Source organism: Coregonus lavaretus (genome assembly GCF_964263955.1).
Source record: "Coregonus lavaretus genome assembly, chromosome: 3".
NCBI classification, from domain to species: domain Eukaryota; kingdom Metazoa; phylum Chordata; class Actinopteri; order Salmoniformes; family Salmonidae; genus Coregonus; species Coregonus lavaretus.
The window spans coordinates 42238891-42251457 of NC_139990.1; positions in this window are offsets into that span (position 1 = coordinate 42238891).

Genomic DNA, 12567 nt, shown 5'->3' on the forward strand with positions numbered 1-12567 from the left:
GGAGGGAGGAGGGGAGGAGCAGGGGGGAGGGGTGGGGGGGAAGGGAAGGGAGGAGGCGGAGGGGAGGGGGAGGAAGGGAGGAGGAGGGAGGAGCAGGAAGGAGGGGAGGAGGGGGGGAGGAGGCGGAGGGGAGGGGGGAGGAAGGGAGGAGGAGGAGGAGGAGGAGGAGGGAGAAGCAGGTGGGTAGGGGAGGAGGGGAGGAGGGGGGGAGGAGGTGGAGGGGAGGGGGGAGGAAGGGAGGAGGAGGAGGAGGAGGAGGAGGAGGAGGGAGGAGCAGGGGGGAGGGGAGGAGGGGAGGAGGGGAGGAGGAAGGGAGGAGGAGGAGGAGGAGGGAGGGGGGGAGGGGGGAGGAGGACAGAAAAGTCTCACATTTTGTTTAGCTGGGATATTTCTGGAAGCTCACATGACTGACACTCTAGTCTACACAACCTTTTGGTGTGCTGTTTGGTGGGTCATGGATACAGGAAAACATCACAAGGCCTATTCTCAGGAATCATTTGCATTGTGCTGACTTTGTACCTAATTCTGTAACATCAGATCACAGAAATGACATTGAAGTTATCATATATAATTGATTATATTGAAAAACAACAACAAAACGTCAGCCCGACAGCCGCCGTGTCTAAAAATGGATCAGCCTCTGATTAAAAAGGCAAGTATGAAAACCGAAGAGACAGAATCTTTAGATCATTTGTTTCGGTACTGTCCACGTGTAGCTTGTTTTTGGTCGCAGGTTCAGGAATGGCTGAAGAATTGCAACATTTACCTGGAGCTAACTCTGCAAATAGCACTGCTGGGTGATTTTGAAAAGTCATAGTCAATCGATCAATAATCGAATAGTACTCTTAGCAGAGTTAGCTTCTGTTATATGTTTTATTCATGGTAGCCAGGCCCAGCCAATCAGAATGAGCCCAGCCAATCAGAATGAGTTTTTCCCCACAGACAGAAATACTCCTCAGATGAACTTCAACGAGTACAGTCAGATCAGGGAGGGAAATATCAATTATGTAGCTGGGGGTGTTAGCTAGCACGTCTGCCTCTATGATGTCATAGCCTTCTGTATAAACTGAAGGGCTATCAACTTTTCAATACCTTGGAACACGCCAATACAAATGGATTGAGTAGTATGTTTGTGTCACGCCCTGACTCAAGGGACTTGTATTTGTTGAGTCAGGGTGTGTATTTTCTGTGTTGGGTTTGTCATTGTTATAGAATCTATGATGTGTAGATCTATGTTGGCCGGGGTGGTTCCCAATCAGAGGCAGCTGTAGCTCGTTGTCTCTGATTGGGGACCATACTTAGGCAGCCTTTTGGCACGAGTTAGTTGTGGGATCTTGTTCCGTGTGAGGTATGTTATTTGTCTACCTTGGACATCACGTTTCGTTTGTTGTTTTGTCGTGTGTTTAGTCGTCAATAAACATGAATGCATATCCCGCTGCGCCTTGGTCCGTCTCGTCCGTAAACGATCATGATAGAAGATCTCACCAATCCTGGATCAAGCAGCGTGACGAGGAGAGAGGATGGACTTGGGAGGAGATGAGCGAGAGTCTGGCAAGAGGGATGGAGGCCATGATCACGGGGGAGAGACAAGCCCAAAATTATTTTAGGGGGGGGCTCACGCAGTGGACGACGAGGCAGCAGGAGGCCGCGATAGAGCGGTTCAGCCGTTTAGCAGAGGAGGCCGCCAGATTAAGGGGGCCATTAGTTCAGAGGGAGCAGAAGGAAAGTGTAGAGGAACGGCGAGAGGAGCTGGTTAGGCAGCAGAAGGAGCGGGGGTTAATGAAGGAACCCAGTCCCGCTCTTCGCACCAATCGAGTGGTGCATGTCGCCAGTCCGGTCCGGCCCGTTCCTGATTCCCGCACTAAGCCAGTGGTGGGTGTTCCCAGTATGGTTCGGCCCGTTCCTGCTCCTCGCATCAAGCCAGTGGTGCGCATCGCCAGCCCGGTCCGGCCTGTTCCTGCCCCTCGCACCAAGCCAGTGGTGCGTGTCGCCAGCCCGGCCCGGCCTGTTCCTGCTCCCCGCACCAGGCCAGTGGTGCGCGTCGCAAGTCCGGTACGGCCCGTTCCTACTCCCCGCACCAAGCCAGTGGTGCGCGTCGTCAGCCCAGTCCGGCCCGTTCCTGCTCCCCGCACCAGGCCAGTGGTGCGCGTCGCCAGTCCGGTACGGCCTGTTCCTGCTCCCCGCACCAGGCCAGTGGTGCGCGTCGCAAGTCCGGTACGGCCCGTTCCTGCTCCCCGCACCAAGCGAGTGGTGCGCGTCGTCAGCCCAGTCCGGCCCGTTCCTGCTCCCCGCACCAGGCCAGTGGTGCGCGTCGCCAGTCCGGTACGGCCCGTTCCTGCTCCCCGCACCAAGCCAGTGGTGCGCGTCGTCAGCCCAGTCCGGCCCGTTCCTGCTCCCCGCACCAAGCCAGGGGTGCGCGTCGTCAGCCCAGTCCGGCCCGTTCCTGCTCCCCGCACCAAGCCAGTGGTGCGTGTGTCCAGTCCGGCACGGCCCGTGCCTGTTCCACCGGTGCCTGGTCCGGCACCGGTCAGCTGCTCCACTCTGGAGCCAGAGCAATCCGCTCCACCGGGGTCCAGTCCAGCTCCGGTCAGCGGCTCCACTCCGGAGCCAGAGCAGTCCGCTCCACCGGTGCCTGATCCAGTTCCGGTCAGCGGCTCCACCCCGGAGCCAGAGCAGTTCGATCCACCGTCGTCGGGTCCAGCTCCAGTCAGCGGTTCCAGTCCAGACCCAGACGTCAGCCCCTCTCCAGGTTCGGGGTCTCCCACACCAGGGTCCAGACAGGGCGTGGTACTTCGTGGGAGGAAGGAGAGAGGAAGCAGCGCGCCAAGGTCCAGACCAGACCAGGGGCGCAACGGGCAGGTGGAGAGTAAGTGGTGGTCACACCCGGAGCCGGATCCGCCTCCGAGGCGGAATGCCCACCCGACCCCTACCCTGTTAGGTTTATGTGGCGCGGTCGGAGTACGCACCTTTGGGGGGGGTACTGTCACGCCCTGACTCAAGGGACTTGTATTTGTTGAGTCAGGGTGTGTATTTTCTGTGTTGGGTTTGTCATTGTTATAGAATCTATGATGTGTAGATCTATGTTGGCCGGGGTGGTTCCCAATCAGAGGCAGCTGTAGCTCGTTGTCTCTGATTGGGGACCATACTTAGGCAGCCTTTTGGCACGAGTTAGTTGTGGGATCTTGTTCCGTGTGAGGTATGTTATTTGTCTACCTTGGACGTCACGTTTCGTTTGTTGTTTTGTCGTGTGTTTAGTCGTCAATAAACATGAATGCATATCCCGCTGCGCCTTGGTCCGTCTCGTCCGTAAACGACCGTGACAGTTTGGTCATAGTGACTGAGCTCTATTTGGAAAGGATTTCAACAAAATGGATTAAAGTAAATCTGGAATTAGAATAAAATCTGGGAAACATTGCGCAACCACTTACAATCTGTATAAAGTATTTGTTTTCCAACTGTTGGTTTTAACGCGTTTGTTCAGTTTTCTAATGCAAACTCCTGTTGGTCAGGTAATCAGCCATTCCAAATATAACCCTGCAGGTCTACCATGTGTTTTATGAATGCTACTCTCCCCACACAACCCTGCAGTTCTACAATGCTTCATGAATGCTACTCTCCTGACACAGAGAAAGAGTGCTGCATTAGGTCCCGTGTAGCTCAGCTGGTAAAGCATGGCACTTGCAACGCCAGGGTTGTGGGTTCGTTTCCCACGGGGGGCCAGTATGAAAAAAAAAAAATGTATGCACTCACTAACTGTAAGTCGCTCTGGATAAGAGCGTCTGCTAAATTATTAAAATGTAAAACAAATTAGCATTACCGGTTAGCAAACCTGTACTAACTCCTACTCTGTCTCAATCTAAAGCAACCACATCCCAGATGAAATAAAGAGCGTACATTAGCATTAGTTACTTGTATCTCTCTCTGCAAATGCCTGAAACCCTGCCGGATATCTCATCTTGACTGTCCGTTCATTCCAATGAGATGTTCCATCTGTAAGTCTACATCTGTTTCTACTTTCCCTCTGCCAGAAAGACAATCAGTCACTGTTAGTCCTTCCATTAATGCCTGTGTTTACAGAGACCAGTCTAAAAAGACATTCATCAAGACCTTTGATATGGTCGCTTTATTCTCTATGTAAATAAGTATTTAAGGACATTGCTTAAGTTTGCTGGAGAATTAAAGTCAGTCATGGGAGGTCGGATGCTGTCCATCTGTGATGCGGTGGTTGTGATGGCAACTGCTGTAGCCTGTTTTGAATAAGAAAAAATGCCTTAACGTCTGTATTTAACAACCCAGAACGAACGCCATGAGGATCCATCCATCCATTGTCCTTCCATCCATCCAGGCAGGCTGAGAGGGCACTACAGCCATGTTAAACCTATTGGAATGACTACTTACGTAGATGGAAGAACAGTTTAGTTTCAGGGTGAGGCTGATACAGCTGTGCATCCCCCAACACTCCTAAATGAACAGAGAATGACATAAATAACGCCAGGCCAGTAGCACACAGACACACAAAGCATCTGAGAAAGTACTTCAGTGTCCAGCTTCGTCTATAGACTTCAGATGTAAAGGATGTGAGGATGTGAGGGGAACTCCAATGAGAGGTGTTCTGTTCTCTACAGTATCTCTGAGGCACTAAGGAGTCTAAGACACTAAACTACTGGTAATGAATGAATGGCTATAGCTGGATTTAGAGGAGCAAAACTTATTTTTGACATTGGGAGATACTGTAGATGTACAGTATATCATAGTTTGTTAAATGTTTTCCAGGTTATCCAGAGGGTTCATGAATCAAAGTCAATTCAACACAGCACTTTCAGCATGTTCATTTCCTTATGTTTTGAACAATGATTTAAAACATATCTCTTAAAAGGCTCAAAGTAGTCTTAAATCACTGTGGTCTGAGGCAATTAACTGTTTCGAGGGGCTTGGCATGGCTTTTCATGTCGGATGTACAGCATAAACACTATACCAGATGTTGTTCGGTGACAAGATCATCTCAGCAGTACTATTGGGAGCAGCCAGGCAGTATTGTCCTGCTGCGAAACATGATAACACTGTAAAACCAGGATAACACTATAAAACCAGGATAACACTATAAAACCAGGATAACACTATAAAACCACGATAACACTGTAAAACCATGATAACACTATAAAACCAGGATAACACTATAAAACCTGGCTAACACTATAAAACCAGGATAACACTATAAAACCAGGATAACACTATAAAACCTGGATAACACTATAAAACCACAATAACACTATAAAACCAGGATAACACTATAAAACCACAATAACACTATAAAACCAGGATAACACTATAAAACCAGGATAACACTATAAAACCACGATAACACTACAAAACCAGGATAACACTATAAAACCAGGATAACACTATAAAACCAGGATAACACTATAAAACCAGGATAACACTATACAACCAGGATAACACTATAAAACCATGATAACACTATAAAACCAGGATAACACTATAAAACCAGGATAACACTATAAAACCACGATAACGTTATAAAACCAGGGCCCTCCAAGCCCTCCCACCCTGCAAACAACAAGGTAGTTTTCAGGGCTGGAAGTGGGGCTGAGTGCTGACTGAAGGGGAGTGCTTTGCTTGACATGTGCAGGGAGCCCCAGTCAGGCTGCGTCCCAAATGGCACCCTATTCCTTATAAAGTGCACTATGTAGAGAATAGAGTGGCATTTGAGACGCAGCCTCCAGAATCGCAGGAAGTCCCCTTGTTTGTAAAGCATCTGGAGCCGAGCGGAATCGCAGTGTCCCTGGGCACCAGTAAATCACCAGAGCACAGCCATGTAAGAAGGGCCTGCGTTGCATCCTCAATCAAAACGGTACCAAATGGATGAATGGGAAGTTACTTTCAGACTTGAAAAGTACAGAGACATGTTTCAGATATGGTTGAAGCCTTGCCTTGTCATCTTATAGCTGCTGTCACCAATGCCTGGAAAACACACAATCCTTTCCAGAGAAGATTTCATTTTCCTTTTCGTCAGGATGGTCTGAATACTGTAGCCTGTCTGCCTGAGAACTACTCTATCATCAATATTGGACACTAAGGACTTTTTGAACAAGATCTTGTTTAGGGAAGAGGAAATCCCATTGCTTTTTATTTATTTATTCATTGTTTGTTTTAAGGGAACTCAAGCTTAAATATGTCCTTCCTGCATTGGCGTTTCTCTTTTCTACCAGTCATTCCGCCAGTTTCCACAGCCATTTTGAGTAGAAATATATTTATTTCTTAGTCCCTTGTGATAAATTAAATAATGCATGACACGCTTGGGAAAAGAAATCTCAAAGATTAAGTTCATTAATTGAAGTCCACTCCACCATCTTCTACATCGCTAGTGAAAGTCTACACACCCCCTGCACAGTCTTCACATTTTGCCGCCTTAACCTTGTACTGCAGTGGGCTAAATCAGGGTCACACAGAGTATTTCTTGGTAGTCTTAAACAAATCTACTTTGAAACAAAAGTATATACCTCACACACATGGTTATGGGCTTTTTTTTTTTAAAGACACCTGTACCATGTCAGATATAGAGTTGAAATGTATTACATTTTGAGTTTGCATCCCAATATTACACTTTATATACATCACAGAAGACTGAAATATCACAAAACCATTTGACATAGAAACACCGGATGTTCTTTTTTAAAATTTAAATAATATTTATTAATAATGAAATAATGAATAATATTAATAACATTCCACCCATGAGGCCAGTAGGTCATTTGACTGCAGGAAAGAGCTACAATTATATCTGAAAAGGGATTCAATTGTGTGTGTTCTATTTTTTTACAGAACCTACTCCACATTTTCAAAGTATTTATTTATTTATTTTTATAATAGTTTTATTTTTCAGCCGGACAATTACACACATTTTAATGCCAAAGACACGCCAGAATGGCTTTCCAAGCGGTGTTAAGTGTTCCTGAGGGGTCCAGTCTCAGTCCTGACTTAAATCTTCTTGAAAATGAGAGACAAGGTTTGAATATTGCTTTCCATCAATGATCCCAACCTAATTTACTGAGCTTGAGACATTTTGACAAAAAACTATGGATACATGTTGCCCTAGGAGTTGTGCAAATCTTATTCAAAATTATTTACAGCTGTAAAGGTGCTTCCACCCTAACCCTAACCCTAAATCTGGGGTGGGAAGACATATGCAATCAAGGCATCTTTGTTTTCTATTTGTAGTGAACCCTGATAACCCCACCCAACACACAGTTTGTAGTGAACCCTGATAACCCCACCCAACACACAGTTTATATTGAACCCTGATAACCCCACCCAACACACAGTTTATATTGAACCCTGATAACCCCACCCAACATGAGAATTACAGTGTATAGGAAAACTGTTCCTAATTGAGTAGACAGAGAAAGACACTAGGCAACGTCTGCAGTGTTTACAGTGTTTTAAATGCGCTCTCCTTGGTATTGTCCACAACATTAAAAACAACATTTCCCCCAATTGGCTACACACAGAGATTATAGAACAATACGTAAAGGTTGAAGCAAGGTCAATAATAAAGGTCAATAATTGGTTAAACTCTGGTGTGGTATCCTGTAATATATCTATTACTACTATCTATAATTCATTGGACAATCATTTAGACCCTTGGACATCATTGTGAATACATTCAATGAATAATCTTTGACATACTCTTGTTCCATGGCCATGTTCTTCCAGACATAATGTTGGCAGCAGCACATGAATGAAACAGCTCACAAGATGGTGTGCATTGACTTCCTGACCTCCACCCATTCATCAACAGTCAAACACGGAATTAATTACAATGTTCATTCATTTGACTTCTGGCACAATGATCTCCAATGCCCAGTATTGGCTGTAATAAGTAAATACAGGTGGTGGTAGACCGTCCAGACGAGACCTGCAGGGTTCAAGTACTATTTGAAATCTTTCAAATGCTTGTAACGTTTGCTTTAGTTTGCCTGGAGTGCCAGATGGGTGAGGTTTGCAGTTTTGTGACTATTCCATTAGTTCCATTGTGCCAGGCCAGCTCAATCAAGCCCAGATAAAGTATGTGAAATGATATCAACTAGTCTTTGAATCCAGGTCTGGGTCCGATCAGCCTCTGATGCTGGGTATTTTCCTCAGTGTTATGACATAATGTTTTCTTTATAAATGTGATATTCTTTTCAATCAACAGAGCAGCTGATTGCTGGCAAACCCCAATGATCCGGGCTGGGGCAATCGGATATATTTTGAAAACTATCCCAAGTGGTTTACCAAATGGGAAAAGGGAAACTATCCCAAGTGGTTTACCCAATGGGAAAAGGGAAACAATCCCAAGTGGTTTACCCAATGGGAAAAGGGAAACTGCTATCTCACTACCAATATACTGTACATTATATAAATCCTGTTTTTCAGGGTCGATCCATCATGTCAGTGTCTTGACTGTCATTTGTCATCCTGTAGGGAGCAGCCCTGTCTGCTAGTACTGATATATAACCACACTAATTGACCTGCCACTGTGGAGTCACAAATTGACCTGCCATTGTGGCGTCACAAATTGACCTGCCATTGTGGCGTATAAGCAAAGCGTTTTGATTCCTTCCAGCCACCACTGCCCTGGGGGCAGCCATGGTAAATCCCATTGACTTCTCCCTCACAGTGTTTCGGGTGGTCAGGCTGATCTGGCCTGGTGCTCCAGAATCAAAGTGTCCACTATAGTGTTCCTTCCTACCCTTCTTCAGACTCCACTTCACCCCTGATTACATCATTACATCTATTCGCCAGCAATTAATAACAGAATTACATCTATTCACCAGAACTTAATGACATAATTAGAAGTAATCACCAGAACCTATCTACATAATTAGATGTAATCACCAGAATGTAATGATTTGATAACTCCCTTGTGTTGCACACAGCCAGTGCGTCAGTATGATGGGGGACGTTGGTAAACTCCATCTGCTGCTCTACCAGAGGTTTGTGGTTGACCACCCAGGGTTCCCCCACAGAAACACCATGTCTGCGTCCCAAATAGCACTCTATTCCCTACTATGGGCCAAAGGCCCTGGTCAAAAGTAGTGCACTATTCAAGGAATAGGGTGCCATTTGGGATGCAACACCATCAAAGTGGGGAAACCGTGGGGCGATTCTGTGTACAGTTAATTCCTGTTAAAACACAATGGGTTCTTCTATGCTTGTAAACCTGATTCAGGGCAGATAAGCAGGCAGGATGGCTGAGTCAGTCATATGGGATCCAGTCAGGATGGCTGAGTCAGTCATATGGGATCCAGTCAGGATGGCTGAGTCAGTCATATGGGATCCAGTCAGGATGACTGAGTCAGTCATATGGTATCCAGTCAGGATGGTTGAGTCAGTCATATGGGATCCAGTCAGGATGGCTGAGTCAGTCATATAGGATCCAGTCAGGATGGCTGAGTCAGTCATATGGGATCCAGTCAGGATGGCTGAGTCAGTCATATAGGATCCAGTCAGGATGGCTGAGTCAGTCATATAGGATCCAGTCAGGATGGTTGAGTCAGTCATATGGGATCCAGTCAGGATGGCTGAGTCAGTCATATAGGATCCAGTCAGGATGGCTGAGTCAGTCATATGGGATCCAGTCAGGATGGCTGAGTCAGTCATATAGGATCCAGTCAGGATGGCTGAGTCAGTCATATAGGATCCAGTCAGGATGGCTGAGTCAGTCATGTGGGATCCAGTCAGGATGGCTGAGTCAGTCATATAGGATCCAGTCAGGATGGCTGAGTCAGTCATATGGGATCCAGTCAGGATGGCTGAGTCAGTCATATGGTATCCAGTCAGGATGGCTGAGTCAGTCATATGGGATCCAGTCAGGATGGCTGAGTCAGTCATATAGGATCCAGTCAGGATGGCTGAGTCAGTCATATGGGATCCAGTCAGGATGGCTGAGTCAGTCATATGGGATCCAGTCAGGATGGCTGAGTCAGTCATATAGGATCCAGTCAGGATGGCTGAGTCAGTCATATGGGATCCAGTCAGGATGGCTGAGTCAGTCATATGGGATCCAGTCAGGATGGCTGAGTCAGTCATATAGGATCCAGTCAGGATGGCTGAGTCAGTCATATGGAATCCAGTCAGGATGGTTGAGTCAGTCATATGGGATCCAGTCAGGATGGCTGAGTCAGTCATATGGTATCCAGTCAGGATGGCTGAGTCAGTCATATGGTATCCAGCAGGGAGGGGAACGACAGCAGGCTGTTTTAGCAGGGAGGGGAACGACAGCAGGCTGTTTTAGCAGGGAGGGGAACGACAGCAGGATGTTGTTCCTTTGAAAGTCAGTCACCATATCCTTTGTTTTATGATGTATTTAATTTTAGATGGGATGACTCACACCAGACAGTACAATCATTCAGAGCCGGTCCGTGCTCCGTCTCATCCCTTTTGAGAAGACTGACCAAAGCAGTGTCGTCAGCATATTTGATCATGTGGCGCCCTGGGAACCAGCTCCGGCAGCTGTCTGTATACAATATATATATAGTACTGGTGAAACAACACTGCCCTGTGGGGTTCCAACTGAAGTAGTGCGCACCTCAGAGAGTGTGTTGCCAACTCGTACCTGCTGAGACCTATCAGTTAGGAAGTTGGTGATCAATGTGATAATATGTAAATATACAAGCGTGTGAAGCAATAGTTAATGCTGAATTCAAATACAGCTATTAAGACTCAGATCTGATGGCCTTGGATAACCTTTTCTATGTGGATAGATGTCATGTATTTATTTACTTATATGCCCTCATTGAGTATGTCTTTTGGCCTCTCAAAGCCATGAGAAACTAATAATGCTATAGTAGCCAGCCCCAATGGGGTGTCTTGAAGATAGAGTCCAAATCTATAAAATGTACTGTAATGATTCCTAGAACCCTAACAATTATGCAGTGTCTCCTTCACCTACAGTAGCCTGAGTTTTTATAGCCTACCGTAACCATGCTCTAGTATCTTTCATGTCACAAATCTAATTATCTTATTAAGGCCAACAGTTGTAGTGAACATTGAAGTCAAGTATAAACACAAAAAAGAAATGTATTCAGTGTAAATCAAACCTTTCTGCTTTTTTGTTTAACGTTGCATGCCACAGTATTGTAGATTTAAGTAAGGTTGGCCTAGTGCATACTGTACAACGCTCCCTTTGACCGAATAACCTTTGACCTCGTTAACAGTTAGCTTTTATAACATAGCTTCAACATATATCATATAAATGAGAGACCAAAATGAATATACAGCCCTCCCTCTGGACAGTAGAACCATAGACATATGATGAGTTTATTTGAATACACAGCCCTCCCTCTGGACAGTAGAACCATAGACATATGATGAGTTTATTTGAATACACAGCCCTCCCTCTGGACAGTAAAACCATAGACATATGATGAGTTTATATCCAAAACGCTATATCCACCAATTTTTCACATTTTTTAATTTTTTTAACATTTTACATTTATGTCATTTAGCAGACGCTCTTATCCAGAGTGACTTACAAATTGGTGCATTCACCTTATGATAGCCAGTGGGACAACCACTTTACAATTTTATTTTGTATATATTTTTTTAAATTTTGTTTTAAATTTTTGAGGATATCCTTTTCTTTTTTTATTTCATTTGTATTATTATTTTTCTATTTCATATTATTATTATTTTTTAATACGTTTCTTTTTTTTGTGGGGGTGGGGTAGGGGGGGGGGGGGGGGGTAGAAGGATTACTTTTATACTATCCCAGGTATTCCTTAAAGAGGTAGGGTTTCAAGTGTCTCCGGAAGGTGGTAAGTGACTCCGCTGTCCTGGCGTCGTGAGGGAGCTTGTTCCACCATTGGGGTGCCAGAGCAGCGAATAGCTTTGACTGGGCTGAGCGGGACCTGTGCTTCCGCAGAGGTAGGGGGACCAGCAGGCCAGAGGTGGAAGAACGCAATGCCCTCGTTTGGGTGTAGGGACTGATCAGAGCCTGAAGGTAAGGAGGTGCCGTTCCCCTCACAGCTCCGTAGGCAAGTACCATGGTCTTGTAGCAGATGCGAGCTTCAACTGGAAGCCAGTGGAGTGTGCGGAGGAGCGGGGTGACGTGAGAGAACTTGGGAAGGTTGAACACCAGACGGGCTGCAGCGTTCTGGATGAGTTGTAGGGGTTTAATGGCACAGGCAGGGAGCCCAGCCAACAGCGAGTTGCAGTAATCCAGACGGGAGATGACAAGTGCCTGGATTAGGACCTGTGCCGCTTCCTGTGTAAGGTAGGGTTGTACTCTGCAAATGTTGTAGAGAATGAACCTACAGGATCGGGTCACCGCTTTGATGTTAGCGGAGAACGACAGGGTGTTGTCCAGGGTCACGCCAAGGTTCTTTGCACTCTGGGAGAAGGACACAACGGAGTTGTCAACCGTGATGGCGAGATCATGGAGCGGGCAGTCCTTCCCCAGGAGGAAGAGCAGCTCCGTCTTGCCGAGGTTCAGCTTGAGGTGGTGATCTGACATCCACACTGATATGTCTGCCAGACATGCAGAGATGCGATTCGCCACCTGGT